This window comes from Leopardus geoffroyi, chromosome A3 (genome assembly GCF_018350155.1).
Source record: "Leopardus geoffroyi isolate Oge1 chromosome A3, O.geoffroyi_Oge1_pat1.0, whole genome shotgun sequence".
NCBI lineage: Eukaryota > Metazoa > Chordata > Mammalia > Carnivora > Felidae > Leopardus > Leopardus geoffroyi.
The window spans coordinates 11,578,116-11,600,237 of NC_059336.1; the positions used below are offsets into that span (position 1 = coordinate 11,578,116).

At 54.6% G+C, this 22,122-nt stretch overlaps 1 protein-coding gene and 1 long non-coding RNA gene across 7 annotated transcripts in view; one reads left to right on the forward strand and one right to left on the reverse strand.

The window, feature by feature from the left end:
* LOC123580033 overlaps positions 1-22,122 on the reverse strand; it is a 233,138-nt gene that overhangs the window by 170,183 nt on the left and 40,833 nt on the right. The window lies entirely within an intron of this gene.
* Positions 1,484-20,178, forward strand: LOC123580036. The gene is made up of 3 exons (XR_006703095.1): positions 1,484-1,909; positions 5,636-5,728; positions 20,020-20,178. It is a non-coding gene; the product is annotated as an uncharacterized LOC123580036 (long non-coding RNA).

The following is a 22,122-nucleotide window of genomic DNA, read 5'->3' on the forward strand; positions in this document are numbered from 1 at the left end:
AGAGTAGCCATGGAAAGAGAGTTCCAGGCAGGAGAGCTGTGTGTGCAAAGGCCCTGGGGTGGGAAACGTGTGTTGGAGGAGACTGGAGTGGAGAGGGAAAAGGGGAGATTGTGGGAGGGGGGTCAGAGAGTTGGGCAGGGTGGGGACCAGATCAGCCATGGCCTTTAGGCAGCAGGGAGCCTGGATTGCATCCTCAGGGCAGTGGGCAGCCATGGGAGAATTGTGAGCAGGAAAGGGACAAGGGCAAGATCTCCCCCGCCCCCCTTCCCCCCGCCCCCGGTTCCCCCCCGCCCCGGTGCAGGACGCAGGGCCCGCTCAAGGCATACGTGAAGGTGAATTACAATTCAAATGGCTGAAGATCCTAACGATGACCACCCTGCCTGTTTGTAGAACACTTTCCTACTGGAGGTTCAAATCCTGGCCTCACCACTTCCTGCCTCTGTGACCTGGGGCCTCAATTTCCTCTCCTGTGACAAGACAATGATAACAGACTCTTCCTTTGAAAGGGAGTCAGGCATTCCCAAATCAAATGACAGTGATGATATAAATCCCCATAAGCTCATGGAACAAGGATTTCCTGAGCACCTACTACATGAAGTGGAGACCTGCAGGCCACCATGGGAATGTGGAAGAGAACACTCAGCTGCTCCCGAGGGCTCTGGAGCATTGATGCCTGAGGTCAGGTCTGAGCTCTGCCCCTTAGGAGCTGTGTGCCTTGGGCAAACATCTTGGCCTCTCGGAGCCCGTTTCCTCATCTACAAAACAGGGTTGGTAGTAATACCTACCTCATGAGGTTGTTGGGAAGCTTAAATTAGTTAATACTTTTAAGGCAAGCAGACAGGGCCCACTCCAGAGTAAGCTCAATTCTTGGTCATTTTTTTATGACTCATTTCCTGAATTCCTTCTTTAAGCTCCCCACCTGCCTGCCCCCCACCAACACCCAATGCCGGATTTCCCAGCTGGGGCACTGCCCAGTACGTCCAGCCCCACCTCTCAGCTCTGTTTCTCCCCAGCAACCGGAGGGATCCTCTCCACCACATTTCTCCGTGCTCAACACTGGGACGGCTGCCCACTGTCCCCAGGCCAGCATCCCCACAAGGGGCCGGCACTTGTCCCAAGCCACCTCTTGTACTGCCCTCGTCCTCCCACTCTGCCCTCCAGCCGGAGCCACCCCCAGCCCTCTGAATGTTCAGCCCAGCCTGCCTCCGGCCCTTTGAACATGCTGTTCCCCCTGCCTGAACTAGATCTGCCTCCTGTGGGAAGTCGTCTGGGGCTCCCTGGGGCTGCCACATGCTGCTGACTTAGGGCGCCCTGCTTCCCTCATCGCAGCACCTGTTGAAAGGACCGATGTGTCAGAGTCCCCAGCTACGCTGGGAACACGTCGGAGGCAGAAACAAAGTCTGAGGCATCCCTCTTCTGCAAGACCAGCGTGGGGCCGGGAGGGGGGAAGGAGGGGAGGGGCGGGAATCTGGGTGGGGGAGGTGGCAGACAGCATGAGTGTTCAAGGTGAGTCGAGGTGGCAAACTGGAGGCAAGTCAAGCTGAGGGGAGTTAAATCGAGGTGAGATGGGGTGAGTCGAGGACAGGAGGTGAGCTAAGCTGAGTTGAGCGTGAAACTGAGTGGGACGGAGTCGAGCTGAACCGAAGGGGGCTGAGGTGAGTCGAGGTGAAGGGAGCAAACTAGTTGACATAAGGTGAGCTGAGTCGGGTTGACTGGGTTCAGCCGAGCTGCGTTTCAAACTGAACCGAGTTATCCTGCATTGAGCCGCACGGAGCTGTTGTAAACCGAGCGGAAATGGGCTGAGAGGGGTTAGGTGGGGAACTCAACCGAGTTGAGGCTACTGCCAACTGAGTGAGATGAGTTTTGTTGAGTTGGCTTGACTTGAGGAGTTGAGTCAAATCAAGTTCTGGTGAGTTTAAACTGAGTTGGGTTCAACTAATGTTTCTCAGCTTTTGGTTACTGCTGCTGTTGCCCCCAAGGAGCATGCTTTTAATGTTTGTTTGTTTGTTTGTTTGTTTGTTTGTTTGTTTTGAGAGGTGGGGGGACGGAGAGAGCGAGCAGAGAGAGAGAATCCCAAGCAGGATCCTCACTGTCAGTGTGGAAACCCGATGCAGGGCTCAAACTCACGAACTGCGAGAATCAAAGAAATCAAGAATTGGATGCTTAACTGACCGAACCACCCAGGAGCCCCAGGAGCATTTTTAGACACCTCTTTTCCAACTGCCCCCCCCGCCCCGAGAAATTATAATTCCACAGATACAGTGAGCAGCTGTTTACGGCTTATGGATGTGTCTGTGCTTTATACATAAACAAGTATTTTTCCCTCCATAAGAATCAGTGTCCACCCTCTTGGGGGCAATATCACCCCCCCATGCCCACCCCACTGCCCCTGAGGACATGTCAGTTAGGCTGAGCTGAGGTGAGCAGAGGGACGCCTCTTCAAAGGGGAGCAGTCAGGGCTTCCTGGAGGAAGGGGCCTCCGACTGGGTGCAGGCAGCTGTGAGGCAGAGGCAGAGGCTAGGCCAACCTCAGCTCCAATTCCCCTTGCACCCTGCACGGTTCCCTACAGCCCCTATTTCCTCACCTGTGCAATGGAGATATAATAACAGAAGGAACAACAAACACACAGGCCCTGAAGCAGGTGTGAGCTCAGCATGTTGAGTTGAGCTGAGGGAGGCCCATGTGGCTGGAGGAGTGAGGAAGAGATAGATAGAAGGAGGTGAGGTCCTTATGGGACCCGAGGAGGAATTTGGGTTTTATCTTAAGGGCAATGGGGAGCCATGGAGGATTCATGACCTGCATGGAACTAAAAGCCTCTGGATGGAGCCACAACGGACTCCCCACAGGACAGTGCATGTGATTGGCTGGGCCGAGTCCTGTGTCCCTCTCTAGCTGCAAGGGAGGCTGGAAAATGAGTCTCATATTCTCAGCATCCTTTGTGGGAGGTGGAATCTGCTTATAGAGCAGGGAATTCTCCAAACATCAGAAGGAGATTCAGATTCAGGACACATAAAAAAGGGGGCCCAAACTGCCCAACAGTAACAAAAAAAGAAGTAAGGCAGAGTGCTATGGGGCTGGTTGGGTGGAAAGAGAAGGGCTGGGCCTGATAGAGGCTGCCCCCTGCCCCAAGAGCCCAGGCCGGCCCCACCATGTGCAAAGCCACCCCCCATTCCCCAGCCTAGGACAGGGGCCCTGGGAACACACTGCTGGATCCCAGGACATCGTGCCAAGAGTCACTGCCTTCGTTGCTTGCTTTAACCATTAAAAAGCTGTTCTATCAGCATCCATGGCGGACCGAAGGGGCCATGGGTGGGACAGCCCCTAAGCAACGCACACACCGAAAGACCCACCCCCTCTTTAACAAAAGACAGCCTCTAGAGCCAAGCCGACCAAGGGTCCCGCCACGGGCCAGTGACTGCACCTCTCTGCACCTCAGTTTCCTCACCGTGAAAGTGGCAGAACCACACCTACTGTGAGCCAGCCGCCAGAGTAGGTGCATTATACCTACAGTCCCAATCCCCACAGCAAGCCAGGGCGGCAGAGCTAGAACTCAGACCCAGCCAACCCTCCAACCCTGCTGTCAGCCACGAGGCCATAAGGCCAGAGAAGGCTGATCACTGCGTTTTGAGCACCTACTCTGTGCCAGCCACTGTGCTAAGCACTCACGTGGATTCATGTACTTCATCCTCATGATGAACTCCATGAGGCCGAAGCATCTCCACCTCTGGGGCGCCCAGGTGGCTCAGTCGGTTGAGCAACCGACTTCAGCTCAGGTCATGATGTCACAGCTTGTGAGTTCGAGCTCCTTATCGGGCTCTGTGCTCACAGAGCAGAGCCTACTTGGGATTCCCCATCTCCCTCTCTCTCTGCCCCTTCCCCACTCGCCCCTCATTTTTCACCATTGGCAACTCATTTGACTCTCTGTCTCTGTCTCAAAATAAATAAACGAACTTAAACGAAAAGACATTCCTCCTCCATGAGACCTTCTCCAAGACCCACCCACCTCTGCCACCCCTGCCCCATCAGCACACACCCCCTTAGCACTCAGGTGGGCTTTTCCACGTACTTGTTCACCACGGGCTGTGAGCCCGTTGCTCGCAGCCTTTTTCCCTTGATACTCCCTCTCCCATCCCCCCACCCGCCGGGCCCTCCCACAGGGGATCCTGGACCAGCCAGAGCCCCACCTGCCCCGTGAGATTAATTAAGCCCCCCAACAGTGACCTGCGTCCCTGGTCCAGGGCTCGCGCCTGGTGACCTCAGCTGGGTGTGGCGAGGGTGGGAGGGATGGGAAAGCAGCAGAGACGTCCTGTGGGATGGTGGGATCCCCCCACCATCTGCCTGCTCCCTGAGAGAAGCTTTGGCAATCACAGAAGGCAGTGGGTTTACCAAGAAAAGGAGGAAGAAAGCACAGGCAAAGGGCAAGAAGCTCATGGCGTGGGTGAATCAACAACACCCAGTGGGCGGGTGGAGGCTGGAGAACGGGCTTCCAGAGTTGCTGGCCTAGAAGGGGGTCAATAGCCCAGGAGCGGGGTCAAAGGCAGAAGGACCTCAGCTGAGAGGAGAGGGGTGCACCAGTTTTGAGCACACATGTGCCAGCTGTTATCCACTCAGCTCCATTTAGGGTAGGTACCCACAACCCCATTTAGTGCAGCAAAACACTGAAGATCAGAAAAGTAGAGTGACTTTCCCCAAGTCACACACCATCCCAGGCGGAGCAGGGATTCAAATCAAAGTCTACGGCTCAGAAAAGGAGTCAAAAGTACAATCTTTACAGTCAGATCTGGGCTTCCCCACTTGTAACCTTGGGCATATCACGACTCCTCTCTGGGCCTCGGTTTCTCCGTAGGCACAATGGACATAACAATATGACAACCTCATAGACTGTCAGGGGGCATCTATGAGCCAGCACAGAGTGTGTCTTCAATCGGAAAGGGGTACTGTAAGGCTGGTAGTGTGGGCTCTAGTTGAATGCCCCCATTACTGGAGAGCTCAGTCCCTCACAAAATAGATTTTTTTTCAGCCATAAAACTTCTCTCCTTATTCTGAACTAAATAAAACCTGCCTTCTCCTGGGACCATCCCAGGCTGGCCATGGAGACCCATGGCCTCTACTCCTCCTCTATAAAATGGAATGAGGCCACTGACCTTGCAGAGAGGGTTCAGTCACTTGACATTTACTGGACTCCTACTGTGTGCCAAGTAGTGGTCTCAAACCGGGGACACAGAAGTAAATAAGACCAACAAAGTCTCTGATATCATGGGGCCGATGCTCTACAGAGAGGAGACAGACCTTAAGCACATACACCCTTAAGAAATAGGACCACTAGATAATCATTTGGGAAATCTAAATACCAGAAGCATTTAAACAACAGAGGACATTTAGAGTTTATTTTTCTGATCATCCATTTTGAAAATGACATCATTACATAAATCAGATGATGTTCCTTCTCAGCTCAAAACACTTCCATGGCTCCCACTGCCTTCAGGATCACGTCTAGATGCCCTAATGTAGCCGATGGGGCTCTGTGTGATCCGGCCCCTACAGACCTCTCTGGCCTCACCCCCTGTCCACTCTACTTGAGCCACATGGGCCTCCTCACCGTTCCTCTAACATGACGAACTCCTTTGGTTCTCAGGGCCGCCATGCATGCCATTCCCTTCACCTGAGGCTCTTCTGCTCTCTCTCCAACTGGCCAACTCCTCCAGACAGTCGCCACCCTCAACCCCAGGTAGGCACATCTGGGCTCTGTCTTGCCCATCAGCTTGGCTCACTTGGCCTCCTTCCCCCGGCCCCTGCGAAGATCCACGCAAAACGGAAAGAAAAAGAGCCAAGAAGGAGTGTGAGTCATTTGTTTACAGGCTAATTAATTACTAAGCTCGAAAACTTGATTCCCATTCTTCCTTTTTTCCCCTCTCTGCCCTTTGAGAATGTTTGGAATCTACATTGTTTCCCAACGCAAAAGTATGTCAAGTTTATTTTTAGCAAACGCACATGATGGCCGGGACTGTTATTCATCCCCCCCTGCCCCCCGCGTCAGTGGGGAGCTGGCCACAGAGACTGCGGGCTGCTTAATGCTCTTCAGATGTGGCTCCTGGGAGACCAGCAGGTCCGTAACGTCTCTGTGGGCCTGGGGTCAGTGAGACCTAAGCTGGGTCCAATGCAAAGGGACTGAAGGTAGACGTTCCAGGTTGCAGTTTCTCCTCCTGACCAGAGGAGGTGCTGTGGGGGGGGTGTATTTTGTCCCAAGCTGGCTGAGCAAATACCTTTTCTCTGGACTAGCAAGTGGGGAATTGGGGTATTTCGGCCACTTGTCCCTCCACTTCCTGCCTTTACAGGGGCAGTGGGAGAAGAGCTCACGCTCTGTCGGGCTGATACTGTGCCTTCTCTGCTCACTCCCCACCCCACCTCCCTGCCAGCCAGCTCTGCCCACCCCTCCTGCTCCCAGAGAGCCCCAGATGGCAGCCGGTCCGGGGAGCCCCTTGCCAGGGGCTTCCTTCCAAGATAGCCGCCTCCAGTCCCTGTCCCGGGATGAGGGCCAGCAGGTACCTGCCTCCAGCAGACACTATTTCCCAGGAATAAAGGTGACGATGATATGGCTGTGCAGTGGAAGACTGTCACCCCCAGAAGGCAGGACTCTATCTCTCATGGTCTCCCTGTGCCCCAGTACCTGGTATACAGTGGGTGCTCAGTAAAGACTTGTTAAATGATTGTGATCTGAGTTTCAGATTCACCGTGCAGTATCGACTAAGCCACTTGCCTTTCCTGAGCCTCAGTTTCCCATCTTGCAAATAGGTAACTGACCTCTAACCCTGGAGCGGGGTTTGCAAACTCAGCTGCCGCCAGGAGCCAGGCAGGGGCACAAAAGTGAAGGAGGCGGGGGGACAAACGTGGCCATTTCTTGCCTGTGGAGACAACCTCTCTGCTCTAGTGCACAGCACTTGTGACCCCAGAATTCCTGGATCTCCCCATCTCTCAAGGGAAGCTAGAAATCTGGATATTTGTACACAACGTCCTCATTTTTCACTGTTGGCAACCCATTTGACTTTCAGCAAAAGCACCACACAGGCCAAACCCAATGCACCTCAAGGCCGACCCAGCCCATGGGCCACCAGTTTGAGTCCTTGGTGGTGAGGATTTTGTGGCTCAGTAGGCCTTGAATGGGCCTGTCACGCCCCAGCCTGGGACAGGGGGTTGGGATGGAGAAGGCAGCACAGGCCTCACCCCATGTGGGAGTAGCTATTATCCCGGCTTATGGGAGGGCCAGGCCGGACTCGTCGGTGCTGGGGCTGTGGGCATCGCCTGCGGACCTTTGCCCTCCACTTAATTAAGGAAGCTGATAATAATCTAGGTGGAGCGTGCAGATAGGTCGAGAATGAGTTAGCAAACTGCGGCCAGCTGATTGTATCTATTGTAAAAAGCCTAGATATAATATCAGATTAGTACACTTTGTGTGCCTATTATAACACCGTGTCATTATGGGACGTGTTATAATTAAGGCCCGAGTGGGCCCCCTTCTCTCTCTGACTTTGCAGGTCTAGGCACCGAGGCCCCTCTTAACTCCCTCCTGGCCGTGACTGGCCCCGAAAATGGGGCAGGTGAGGCGAGCCCTGATCAGCCAGCCACTGACACACCCCACGGGGATCCAGGCCTGGTGCTGGGCACTGGGGACAGAAGTGTGACCAAGGCAGACCAGGTCCTGTCCTCAGAGAGCTCAGCGTCTGGGCAGAGGAAGGCTGATAATTAGGGAAGCAAAACAAAACAGCACTCGCGGCTAGTGCCATCACGGAGCTGGGTAGAGGGTTTGGGTGAGAGCTGGGCCGTCGGGGAGCCTCTTGACAGGGTGGAAAGGGAAGCCCCCTCCAGCTGCATCCTGAGGGAGGGGGGAGCACGCTCTGGGCACCAACCTCAAGCCACCGGCCAGAGGAAGGGGGGCTCGTGAGGTTTGCTGAGGCATGATCTGGGCTGATACGGCCCCTCCCGCCCACCCATTTACTGACTGAGCAAATTTCTGTGGAGCACCTACTATGTGCCAGGCCCGGGCCGAGTGCCAAGGGAGCATGGTGAACAAAGCAGACATTAGTCCCTGCCCTGAGGAAGGGGACAATCTAAGGAAGAAGACAGACATTAAACAAATAAACAAATGTATAATGATGGCAAGTCAGGAAGAAGGATTAAAGGGCTGAAGGTGACCGTGGAGGTGACACTTTGACAGGGTGACCATGGAAGGCTTCCCTGAGGAAGTGATATTGAGATGAGATCTGAATAAAGGGAGAGATCCAGCTGTGTGAAAGAGATGGGGAAAAGCATTCCAGGCAGAGAGAACAGCAAGTACAAAGGCCCTGGGGCTAGATCAGACTTGGTGTGTTAGAGGAACAGCACGAAGGCCAGTGGGACTGAAGCAAAATGAACAAGGGAGAGAGAATGGTGGGGATGAGGTCAGAAAGGCAATGGAGCCAGATGAGGCAGGGTCCTGTGGCTCTTGTAAGGACTTCAGCTTGTGCTCTGAGACGGGAGCCATGGAGGGTTCTAGGCAGAGGCAAGATCTTACTTAGGATCCACCCGGATTGAACAGCATCCCTTTGGCTGCGCACGGAGAATGGACTGAGTTAAGGCAGGAGCAGCGAGACCAGAGGGGAGGTGCTTTGAATCCCATGTGTAAGTGCAAGGAGGGAATCTGGTTGGATTCTGGATGTATTTTAAAGGTAGAGCTGACAAGGGGGCACCTGGGTGGCTCAGTCAGTTGGGCGTCCGGCTTCGGCTCAGGTCATGTTCTCACGGTTCGTGGTTCGAGCCCCGCGTCGGGCTCTGTGCTGACGGCTCGGAGCCTGGAGCCTGCTTCAGATTCTGTGTCTCCCTCTCTCTCTGCCTCTCCCCTGCTTTAGATTCTGTGTCTCCCTCTCTCTCTGCCCCTCCCCTGCTCACGCCCTGTGTCTGTCTCTCAATAATGAATAAACATTAAAAAAAAAAAAAATATATATATATATATGGTAGAGCTGACAAGATTTCCTGACCAATTATTGGATGTGGGGCAAGACATGAATCAGGTCACCCCAAGGCTTGGGCCCGAGCACCTGAAAGGATGAAGCTGCTGAGAGTAGGGGGCTGGACTCGGTGGCTGGGTCTGTCCTCTGCCCACTCCCCGAAAGCCCCTTGCCGACCCCCACCCCAGCCTCTTTCAGGTCAGGGCCGTGAAGGGAGAGAGTGAGGAGTTGGCCCCACCCAGGCCTCTGGGCAGGAAAGGGGCACCCAGGGCCTGGCCGCAGGATGACACAACACTTAATAATTTCTCCGCTGAGTTTTGCAATGAGCACCCTTTATCGGCTAGTGAAGAGAGTGAGGTTTTGCAATAGCCCCAGTGGGTGATCACGGCTGGTGCCAGGCCAGAGGGATATCAAGCCGGGCCACCGGCATCTCCTTGACCCACAAGGATTGAGCCCCAAATGGGCCATCCAGGGCTGAGCCATCATGGCGGCATGGAGGGCTGGGAGTGAACCCCCGTCTCAGACCCACCAGGTTCAAATCTAGCACCTCCACTTGGCTGGTGACATTGGGCAAGTCACTTCCCCCTCTGAACCTCAGCTCTTCCTCTAAAAAAGAGGGGGCAATTAAAGGAATTATTTTTAAATTACTCTAATACTGTTATCCAGCACACCTTTCAACAAGTACTAAGCACTGACCGGTGTCCCTGGCCCACTGCTGAGTCCTCTCTGTGCATCATCTCATTTGATCCTTCTATCAACCTTTAAGCTGTTCTTATCCTATTTTACAATGTGAAAACTGAGGCCCAGAGAGGGAGTGACTGCCCCCAGGTCACCTCACCTGTCGGGTGTGGAGCAGGGACTCTGACCCAGGCCTGTCTGACTTCAAACCTGGTTCTATTATTTAGGAAGTCAGTACAGCTCTCTGAGGCTGTTTCCTCATCTGTAAAATGGGAATCACAAACTCAATGGAGTTAAGCAGTGCCTCCCACACAGGGCTGCTGTCTAGCACCTGCAAGGCACTCAGAACACAGCCGCCGTCACAATTATGACCGAAATTGTTGTTCCTGACCAGCACTGCCCCAGGGGCGTCTGAGCCAGGATACCGCCCTCCCTCTCCTCACTGCCCAACCTGGCTATGTTGTGCAGGGACAGGACAGGGGCTTTGGAATTACACCCATGGCCCAGATCCCTCCTGCCTTGCCGCTGTGTCCCTGGGCCCATCACCGGAGTGACAATTCCCACCGTCCCAGGCCATTTACAGGACAAAGAAGGCCACTGGGTCAAGGATAATCCCGGTGTGTTGGGCACCTCAGGACAGTCCTGTGAAAGAGGGTCATTTAGCCCATCTGGCAGAGGAGGACAGCGAGGCTCAGGCTGGACACCAAGCCAAAGAGAAGGGGACAGGGATGTTGCTTCCACTGTAACATGCCCTCCAACCACTCAAGGCACTGATGGCAAAAGCTCTCCTGGCAAAGTCTCTCTCTCTGTGTCTCTCCCCTCTTTATCTCCCTGTCTCTTCTTCTCCCTGTGTCTCTCAGCCCGACTCTCAAAGTGTGGCTCCCTGTGTCTCTCCTCTGTGTCTCTGTCTCTCCCCCGATATCTCAAGCCCAAGCCGCCTCTGCCCTACGCGCTCACCCTCCGGGCCCACCCACCTCCTCTCCACGACTGGCCATAAACATTTACTGACGGAAGGCGGCTCGAAGCAGCCACCCAGCCCCACCTCCCCCCTAACACCACCCCCCGAGGGCTCCCCAGGGAGAGAGGGCAGGTAAGGGATCCACATGGAAAACGTCCCCAGTTCAGGGTCCACGGCTCACGGCCAGCCTTGGCTGGGAGTCACATGGAGTCCCTCTTTCCCGGCAAGGGCAAACTCCGCCCACCACCCTGGGGGGGAATGCTGATTGGCTCAGGTCAAACATGGCCCCCCTCTCTCCCCTTGCAGTGATTGGCTGCGGCGAGATCTGGAATGCATCTGCGGCCAGTGAGATGGGGAAGTCTGCCAAGGGACTTCTGGGAATAGTTTCTTCATTCTTAAGAGGACATGTGAGGGCCTTTTCCTGTCTTAGCCATGGCTGTGCCACAAAGAGATGGCAGGAGCTTTGGCACTACAATGGAGCTGTGAGGAGCTAGGCCGGGAGGAGATGGCAGGACCAGGAGACAGGAAGAACATGGGGCCTCGATGATGCCCAGCCCCCAAGACTCCAGCTCACCCAGCCATTACTCATTCAATCATTCAACAAATATTTATTGAGCACCTACTGTGTGGCAAGTCCCGAAATGGGCACTGGGGATGCGGCAGGGAACAGAGTCAACATAATCTCTGTCTTGCATTCTGGGGTAAGGGACAGACCTCAATTGAGTAAACATCTGGGAAAATGTAAAACTATGGCCATAATGAGGGCTGCAAAGAGAGATCTATGGAGGTGAGACCAGAAAAGGGGATCAAGAAGGCTTCCCCGAGGAGGTGTCTTGGGTGGGGTTACCCAGAAGCAGAGCCCAAAACAGGGACTGGAATGCATGTGATTCATTAAGGAATGCTTTGGGGAGAAAAGGAGGAAGCGAAACAGGACATGTGGGAAGAGCTAAGCTAGGATGTGGTCTCAACCGATGTCTAGCTTCAGCCTAATCCCATGGGGAGCTCTGGAGCATGAACTGTGCCTCAGAGTGGATCCCACCTTGAACTAAGGGGGCTTTGTTCTTCTAATTTAATCAGTCATTGGTTGTGTCTGCCTTTGTTTGAGGGTGAGAGGACCACACAGACAGGGCAGCTCCTGTTCAGTGAGAGCTCCAGAAAGAAGCTCTAGCTAGGAGCCCATAGCTGCCAACATTGCACGGCAGCTGAGAGGTGAGCGCAGGGTCCAGTGTAAGGGTATCTGGGTGGGTCACCACAGTACCCGCTTCAGGAGGTCCCCCTGATCTGAGAGCTGGGCACTAACTAGGTGAGGAGCAGAGAGGAAAGCATTTCAGCAGTGGAGGCAGCATGTGCAAAGGCCCTGAGGCAGGCAGGAGCCACATTTACTGAAAGAAAACCACGGCAGCTCTAGAAAGGTGAGTGAGAGCAAGAGTAGCGGGAGATTAGGAGACACAGGCTGGCTCTCATGCAGCACCTGCAGGTCGTGATTAGGAAGTTAATCCTGATTCTGAGGGCAGCAGGAGTCACGGGAGACTGTTGAGCAAGGGAGGATGGTGACCCAGCTTACGTTTTTTAAGGCTCCATCTGGCAGCACTCAAAGAATGGACCTAGGACTGAGACTGGGAGCAGAGATCATTTGGAGGCTATTGTAATCACTCAGGCGAATCACCCAAGCTTGAATGGTCGTGGGGGTAGAAAGCACAGAGAGGTGGGAACAGGATGACGCAAGACTTTAGGAGGTGACAGTAATGGTAGTTATTGATGGCTTCCCACAAGTCAGGTGCTGTTCCAGGCACTTCGCAGAGAGTATCTCATTTAAGCACATCCCTGTGAAGTAGAAACTCTTGTTTTCTCTGCTTCACAATGAGGAAACTGAAACGTGGTGGGATCGATGCCCTAGAAACGGCTCAAACCCTCACATGCCAATACTTTCTGCCCCACCTGGATGGGCCCAGGACACTTGTAAGCCAGGGTACCTTGGGGCAGTGCTCCCCTCCACAACCTCCAGGTGGGAACACATGGGAATCCAGCCATGTGTCACCGATCGCGTTCTCATTTCAGCCTCCTTGTGAAGTCAGTGTGATCACATCCATGGACTGCCAGCCACAGACCCATTTCTACTGAGTTCCTCACTCTCTCTCATGGGGCAAAACACCGCCTTGTGTGAGCCGGGGACCCAGAGAGAGGCAGGGACTTGCCTGAGGCCACTCAGCACGTCCCTGGTGCAGGTGCCTGCAGCTGAGGTGAGGCCACCAGGCCCTGTGCTGTTATCTGCGGCCAGAGGCAAGAGGCCCAGTGGGACACCTGGGGCCCCTGATACAGTGGCCTGTGGCCCCAGCCTCCCTGAGGACAGGCAGGACATGCCCAGCCTAGAGATAATCAAGACCAGCTTCTGGCCAGTGATTCATTACAACACCATGTCCAGGGCTGACCCCATGGAGTCTGAAGACTCAGAGGCAGGATCGGCTGCGGCTGGGGGAAGGGACGGGGATGGGGAAGGGAGACACAGGGGTCAGCAGAGTCCCTTTCTAGAAGGAATCCCACAGCACAAAAAATGTCCAGGCCACTTCTTGTCCTGGCTTGCTTGAGGAGCACCTGCTGTGTGTCAAGTCCTGTGGGACACAGTGGTGACCAAGCAGACCTGGCACCTGTCCTCAGGAAGCCACACTTGCATGGAGGAAGCAGGCATCAAATAAGGAAACCCATTAAGAGAATGGGTAGTGCTGAGTGCTGGAAGGAGAGGTGTAGGGACTGCACAGGAATGTACCAGGGAGGCCTCCCCCGTGAGGTGACTTTGAGCTGAGGCCTGAAGGATGTGTAGGGAGAGCTCTGGGAGAAGGTGGAAGAAGAGGAGGCTAGAAAGGGATACAGCATATGCAAAGGTCCTGAGGTGGGCCAAGTGTGCAGTTTAAGGGTAAGAAGACGGAAAGGGAAGGCCACAGTGATGAGGCAAGAGCATGAACAGATGAGCAGGCGGGTCGTGAGGAGATGAGGCCAAGGTGAGGAGTTCAGATTATAGCTTATGGGCCACGGGAGCCATGGAATGCTTTAGGCAGCAGATGTGACCAGACTGGAGTCCAGTGGATCGGCTGTACAGGATGCATGGAGGGACCTGAGGAACTGCAGACCCTAAATCCTGAGGGCCCAGGTCTCCTCACTTCCAATATACAGGCTCTAACAGCCAGCAGGCAGAGGCCCGGCTGGCCAACCCCAGGCACCCTGTGGCCCCTGGCTGTCTGCCCCCACCTGGACCTCCTAGGGAACATTCCAGACAGCGATTATCTCAGTTCTGAGCACTAATTAGCCTGGTTTCACCTCAGGCCTTCCCAGGGCTGCTCTGAGAGGGCCCCCTGGGGAGGCAGCCTCCAGGTACGAGGTCCCAAAGGAGGACTGGAGGGATGAGAAGTAAGGGACCCTGAGCTGCTTCCTAGGACTACTCGGGCCTGCAGCTACAGCCCCAGAGGTGTGGACAGTGCCCAGCTGCGGGTGGCTCCAGCACCCTCGGCCCCTGCCCCCCACCCTCCTTCCCTCGTACTCCGGCGCCTTGACCAGCCCCAGGCACCTGGCCAGTGAGCCCAGCCCCCAGCCCAATCCAGACCCAGACCCAGACCCAGACCCAGACCCAGAGAGCTCCACCATTTCCTTCCGTCTCACCGATTTCTCTGCTTCTCCCAGCCTGAAGCTGGCTCTGTGCGTGCGTATGCGTGTGTGTCTTTCTCTTCCCCTGTCTCTTCTCCTTCACCATGTCTCCCTCCTGCCCTCTTTCTCTCCCTGTCTCCCTGCCTTTCCTTCTTTTCTGTTTCTCCTTCTCTCTCTCTGTGTCTCTGTTTCTCTGTGTCCTCGTCCCCCGACCCTAGCTCAATGCCGTGATTCTCCCCTTTCCCTTGGTCTCCAGCCTGAAGCTGGCCGGGGGGGGGGGGGGGGGGGGGGGGGGGGGGGAAGATGCTCTTCTGGTCCCGGCCCCTCAGGGGCACCAGGTAGGGGTGAGTGTCCCTGAGCAGCCTCCAGGCAGAGGAGTGAAGACTCTGCCTGCAGAGACTGCTCCAACCCTGCCGGTTTTTCCAGCTCAGCCCCACCCTGGACCAGGCTGCCCCCTCCCCGGGACCCACCCTCTCTGGGTCGAGTGGGGCTACTGGAAGGTGAGGCCCAACCAGGAGTGCCCCGGGAAATGGAAGCCGAAGCAGGATCAAGTTGCCTGGGCCGTCCATGCTGACCAGGCCCAGGCTAGAAGCTGTACAGCCCCATGTACACAAGGGAAAACTGAGGCTCAGAGAGGGCGTAGGGTCACACAGCTAGTTAGGGTCAGAATTCCAACCCTGGACTCAAGAAGGGATTCGGACAGAACCAAGGGTATTCTTCCTGCTCCTCCCCGGAGGCCACCCTGGCCCATTTCTTGTGTGTCCTTCCAGAAGTGTCCATACGTATCCCTGTATCTCTTTTATGAATGTTTTAACACAAGCAGAGAAATGGCAAGAGCTCTAATCTGCACCATATCTGGAGATCTTGTCTTATCAGGACCTTCTTCCTTATTTCTGGGTCCTCCAGGGAGTGGACCAGCCCCAACATACTCAACCAGCTCCACCAATGCACACCCCGGTTGTTTCTAGTCTGTGTTTTAGAGAAACTGTCACAGCAGCCCCATCCCCCACAGCACACACATGCATGCACATGCACACATCGGGCTGCTGAGCCGTGGGACCCAGTCATCCTGGAAGGTGGCACTGAGTCTCACCCGGAAATGAGGTCAAAATCCTGGAGAGGAGCTTGTTCAACCTGCAGATTTCTGGGCCTGCTCCAAAGCACCTGATGTGGGAGCTTATGTGGAGGGACCCTGGAATCTGCATTTTCCGCAAAGTCCTCTGGAGAAGAGGGACTCAGAGAGCCAGGGGATGTGGCAAAATAGTGGGCTGTCCAGCTGGGTTTTCATGCTCCGTTCTTGGCTCCTAGGGAATGCCCTGCCCCCCCCCCCCACTCTCAGCTGCTCCCTTTTTTTCTGTTCATGTGGTGAGGCTCCAGAAAAATTGGGAGGGAATGGAGAGGGTTCAATGCAGTGAAATAAAAGCAACAATGAAGCAGAAAAACCAATAGATGGGGAAACAGAGGCAAAGAGAGGCAAGAGGATACACCCATGACTCCACTGGCCTTGGTGTTAATGGGACACAAGGCTGAACCTGAACCCAGGTCTCTTAACGCTTAGGCCAGGAGCTTTCTGTTCCACTCCACCCACCTCAGTTCTGTCTCCTGTCAGCTAACCATTGCTTACCCACGCACCCACCGTCCCTCCTCCATCTGTCCCCGCTTATGCCATCACCCAGCCCACCCCACCTGCCCGAGTCCATCCACCCGTGTGTCTGTTCGTCTGTCCATACCACCAACCACCTCCTCCGCCCTCCGTCCCAGTATGTGCTGTTCCAAGTGCTGGGAACACAGCAGCCAGACGGCAGACTATTCCTGCCCCAGGAGCTCCACACCTATGAGAGAGACTGACCATAGACAGATAATCACACACATACAGACCCCGAACGGGCGTCCTGGCTGAGAATACCGTGCACGGGAATGGAGGGGAGCCGTGGGGAGGCGGGGGTCAGGGGAGGCCTCCCTGGGTGAGGACATTCTCCCCTGAGGATTGAGTAACGGGTAGGCATGAACCTGGTAAGAAGGGGAAGGAAAGACAGAAGGAGCACTGACAAGCTGGAGGGATGGGGGAGGCCCAGGAAAGGTGCAGGTGTGAGCAGGGCACCCTGGACACAGTGAGGACGTCTGACTGGCGCCCCAGCTACGGAGGGGAGGGAGGGGGTGAGAGGATCAGAGGGGCCAGGATAGAGCGGAAACCACCGAGGCAGGAATCAGGCTGCTGGGAAGTCCATACAGGAGGGGGGCGCTGGGGAGTGGGGAAGCTCCACTCAGGGCCAGGTCTGCCTCCTGCCTCTCCCCCCAGGACAACCAGCCCCAGCCTGCCCTCCCAGCCAGAACACTGTTTCCCTGGGCCCCTGCCAGCTCCCAGCTCTCTGCCAGGCCCGGCCTGGCCTCCTCCTCCCACTCACCTGCTGATCCTGCCCCACTACAGGGGGCGGGGGGGGGGTCCTGCCTCCTCACCCCCAGCTCATCCAGGGGAACCAAGCCCTCCATGGGGGGAGGCAGCAGTAGACGGGTCCCCTCAGGCATCACCCAGCCTGCCAGGAGCCCTTTAAAGCTGAGCAGGTCACTCCATCTAAAGCCTCCACATACTCTCGGCGGTAACTCAATGTGTTTATCGAGTGCCTACTGGATACCAGACCCCGGGCTCAGCACTTCCCGCCAGTTCTCCCCCTGTGTGCTCTCCTCTCCCTGGCCGCCACCACCCCCGAACCCTGAGAGGAAGTCGAATCATATCCCTCCTCTGCTCAGAACCCCACCTCCCCACTAACCACATACACCCATCGGCACACCACCCTGTCCCCCTCACTCACAACCACTGCCCCACATGGCCTCCCTGCTGCCCCTTGAACAGAGAAGCACAGTCCCACCTCAGGGCCTTTGCACTTGCTGGTCCCTCTTCCACCACATATCCCCACGGCTCTCTCCCTCAGCTCTTTTAGGTCTTTGCTTCCATATCACCGTCCCTCAGCAAGGCCTTCCCTGACCTCTTTCTTCAAATGCAACATCACACACACACACACACGCACTCCACTTCTCTCCCTCCTCTTCGTTACTTTACAACACTGCCCGTCCGACCGACTGTATCCCCTACCCTGCAGACGTAAGCTCCATGAACACAAGACAAGGTTCTGGGGCTGCCTCATTTTGTGCTAGACTCCTGGGCTTAGCATAGTGCCTGCACGTGGTAGGTGCTCAATGAAGTCACTCCTGGAGCACATCTTTGAGAGCCTTCTGTGGGCGGGGCTCAGTGGGCAGCCCAGAGAGGGCAGAGAGCAAACTGAAAACCTTGTCGAATGAGGCTTCAGGGACCCCAGGTCCTCATGCAGCCACGTTCCAGTTACTGGGCCTCAGAAAAATACCAGAGGCTGAAGGGCGGCTGACCCCGCAGAGCAGAGCTTCCCTGGTGCCATCCCCCTGGCCCCTTGCAAGGACCCTGTGACATCCAGTGTGATTCTTCTTCTCCGGAAACGCTGGGCTCGCTTCCTGTCGATGCCATGGAGTCTGTGCTTCTACAACCAACCCAAACCCGCCTTGACGGACTTCTCAATTATGCACAATTGGGTTTCTGGTCATTTTTTCCTCTTGCTTCCATTGTTTCATTTACCAGCCATTTGTTTACTGGGCACCAAGCGTGTGGCCATCGTGGGGTATCATGGATGCCCGCGTGCAGACGGGACTGACGCACCGAGACTCAGAAACGAGGAGCAAGATGGGCGGGGAAACAGGGAGCCGTGTGAGGCCACCAGGTGTACCCCACAAGCGGGCACTGAGGGGGCTGGGTTGCTGAAAGTGTATCAACTCCTCTGGACCCAGGGTATGCTCCCATGAAAAGTTTACTTTTTCAAAAGTGTTAACAGGGGGGCGCCTGGCTGGCTCAGTTGCGGTAGGACGTGCAACTCTTGATCTCAGGGTTGTGAGTTCGAGCCCCACGATGGGTGTAGAGATTACTTTAAAAATAATAATAAAATAATAGAAAAGTGTAACAGAAAAAAAGAAAGGGAGGACAACATTAATGCATAGGCGGCTGCTGCACATGTTTGTACCCTCAAATGATACAATCGTGAGGAGAGGGCTGGCCGCGAGGTGAGTGGTTCAAGACTGACTTCAGCCTTATTGGAAATATTCTCATGTTTTAAGAAAATGGATGTGTGTATTTTTAGCATCACTTTATATCAAAATTCAATTGTGAAAGAGGTGAAAAGACAGGCCAGCCGGGGCATCAAAGAGCGGCTTGCACATACTGAGCACCTACTCTGTCCTCGAGGGGAACACACTTAGGCCCACCAAGTCCTTAGGTCCCCAGGTTTCACCTTCACTCAGCCACCGATGGAAGCTGGGAGCCAGGAGACCTGGGTCCTTCTCAGCTCCCTGCACAAAGCACTTTTTCCCACTTCCCAGATGAGAAAACTGAGGTCAGCAAGGTGAGTGATGGGGACACCTACACTTAAAGAATGTTCCTGAACGTCCAAGGAGACAACCCAGGTGAAAGTGCTGAGTGACCTCGCCAGATGCCACAGCCCTGCCCGGGACCAGTTTCATGAAATGCCGAGGCCCTCATTCTGAAATCATGAGGAATTTCGAGATGCAAACGCAGAGCGTTAGGCCAAGGGGAGGGCCCTTGTGAGCACCGAGCCCTGCGTGACCATCCAGGAAGCCCACCCCCAGGCCTGCCTTGGCTTACCAACGACTTTTTCAAAAGCCAGAATGGAAATTAAGAGAGTTTTCTGAGTAACCTCCAGGCAGTCTGAAAGCTCCTTTCTCCAGAACTTTCCATTCCATGCCAGCTGTCTTAACATGCAGGTGTTTGTGAGGCCTAAGGGCAACAGAGGCTCCCCCTTTCCACACACAGCAATAATAAACAACAATAGCGGGCACCCTTTTTGAGTACTCAGCAAGTGAAGGCATCGTGTCGCGTTTTGTGCCCACTGTTCACCAGTGCTCTCAGGCACGTGCTCTCGCGGGCCGGCTCTGGAAGTGGAAACTGAGGCACACAGTGGGGAGCCACTCACCCCAGGTCGCACAGCCAGATGGGGGAAAGAGCTTGGGTTCACACACAGGCCCGTGGAGCTCCAAAGCCCACACACTGGCCCAGGAAGGAAGGCAAAGGACAGCAGGAGGCGGGCAAGGTTGGCAGGGCTTCCCCAGACCAGGGAGCAAGGCTTCGGGGACGGGAGCTGCTGGCCGGGCCGCCCTCTGTCCTACTGCTCCTTCACCCCACTTGGAGTCTTGAGCTCTGGGCTGCAATGGTCTTTGCCAGGCAGTGGTTTCGCCATCTCTGCCGGGCCCCGGGAAGCCTCGGGGAGCCAAACAGGGCTGTCCAGCCCAGTGAGTCCAGGCCAGAGCACTGGGTAAGGAGCACAGGCCAGGGTCACCCAGGCCCAAGTTCAAATCCTGCCGGTGCTACCCACCAGCTGTGTAACCTCAGGCAAGGTAATCCCCCTCTCTGAGCCCTTTTGTGCTTTCTGGTTTCTCCTTTTGAACCTCAGGTACCAAGGGCCAAGTTATCCAACTCCTCAATTCATGACACATTGTCCTCATTGTCATGCGAGGCTCCTCCCTGGTTTTATTTATTCCCTTCAATCCCACCCCCTTCCCTGCCCACCTCGTTCCCCAGTGTTTGATGTGTATCTTTAATTTCTTTTTCTTTTTTTACTTTGATTTTGAGTCTAACTTATGCAAAATACAGAAAGGGAATCTGTCTTGGTGAGTTTTTATCTCAATGAATATTTATTTACATATGTATAAATTCATGTCACCACCACCCAGGTCAAGACAGAACTTCGGCAGCAGCCCAGAAGGCTCCCCCATCCCCCTTCCCAAGCAATAACTCCTCCACCCACAAAAGGAACCACTGTTTTGACTTCTAGATTCGTCTGACCTGTTCTCGGACTTCCTATCAGAGCAATCACACGGTACCTGGTCCTTTGTGTGTGACTTCTTTTCCTAGTGCTTTCAAGATTCACCCATTGTGTGCGTGAATCAATAGCTCCCTCCATGGCGTCCTGAGTAGTAGTCCATCCACGGAGCCACTACAATTTGTTGATCTCCCATGCTGAAAGACATCTGGGTTGTTTCCGGCTTGGGGCTATTATAAATAAAACTGCCACGAACATGCTTATAGGTCTTTTTTTGTGGACATACGTTTTCGTGTCCCTTGGGTTTACTGGAGGTCAGGTGTTTTGGTTTGCTTTTTAACTCACTGTGGCATAACTTCTGAACTTACAGAAGAATTACTGGGGTTATGAGGAATGCCAGGATATCCTTTGCCCAGAATATTTACATTCTGTCCCCGTTCATCATTTCTCCTCTATTTATTTTCCTCTCTTGTCCTGAATTATTCAGAGTCTGTTGTAAACGTGATGTCCTTTGATCTCCAAGCCCTCCAGCATGTATCTCCTGACCCCCCACTACACACACACACACACACACACACACACACACACACACACACAGAGCACACAAATTCAGGACACTTCTCATCAATTCAGCACCTCCATCAAATCCACATGCCATGTTCAACATTCCATAATTGTCCCCAAAAAGGTCTACGATTTCTTTTCGGTCTAGGATCACACCTCACTTCCTTCGGTTGTATTAAGGTTCTTTCAATAGCTCCTAGTCTCCCCTGGACTTTCCTGTCCTTGACACTTTTGAGGATGACAGGCCAGATACTTTGTGGCATGCCCTGATGTTTCCTCACTGCCAGATTCAGGTCCTGTGTCTCCGTGTGGCTGTAACAGAAGCGATGCTGTGTTCCTGCACACCCGGTCCAATGGCACACACTCCCACCTCGTAGAGCTGTTACAAGGATTAAATAAGACACAGCCCAGGGCCCGTTTTTGTGCTTATTATCTCTCCTGCATTTGGAGGGAGGGCCAGACATGGGGTAAAGAACAAGCACAGGGCTGGCCCTGCCCAGACCTATCTCCTGTGCCCCAATCCTCACCCTGCGTCCTAACCCTTGCAACCAGGATGCAAAGAGAGACAAGAACGCGTAGGAGCTAGAACTCCAGCCAGACCAGGCTGGAGGCCCCTTGATGCTGGCTCAGCCTGGTCCCCTAACTAAGTGATGGGGACCTGAGGCACCGAACATGCAGAGGGCTTCTGCCATGGCACACAGCGAGCCACTCTGTTCCGCCCGGCTGTTGGATCTTCCACAGCAGGGATTTTCGACTGAGGGGGACTTTGCACCCCCAGGGGACACTTGACAATGTCTGTAGACATTTTTGTCACAACTTGGGGGGGCGGTGCTACTGACATCTGGTGCACAGAGGCAGGGATCCTGTTATGCACAAGAAAGTGCCCCTCAACAAAGAATGATCCTGTCCCAAATGCCAATGGTGCCCAGGCTGAGAGGCCCCGGTTCACACCAAACTAACAACAGCTGGCAGCTGTGAGCCCCTGGCCAACTCACACTGGCAGCTTTCTCCCAGGGTCCAACCGGCCGCAAAGAAAAGGCAGTTCGGACCTTCAGCAGCACCTGGGGCTTAAGAAGGAGAGTCCCGCTTGCACAGAAAGGGTTTTGCTGCCCCAATCTGTTTTTGTTCTGAGTCCGCAAGGGTTCCGATCAGTACTGCTGGAGAAGGGTTGAGGCTGTCACAACCTCTGGGGAGCTGGGGGTGGAATTTACAGGGGTGTTAGGATCCCTGGCCTGAAAATGCAAGGAGTAGGGGATCTTAAGCCACCCCCACAGCCAGATTGCTGGGTGGGGGTGGTTACACCCTGAGATCCTGTCATCTTTTCTGGGCTCTGATTTTACAGAATCTGAGGCTCCGCGTGGTTCTAGTTCTAGGTAGAGAGAGACAACAAAGCCTGGTATGTAGCAAATGATTTGTTGGAAAAAAGTTAACGGCGATAATAACTGATATT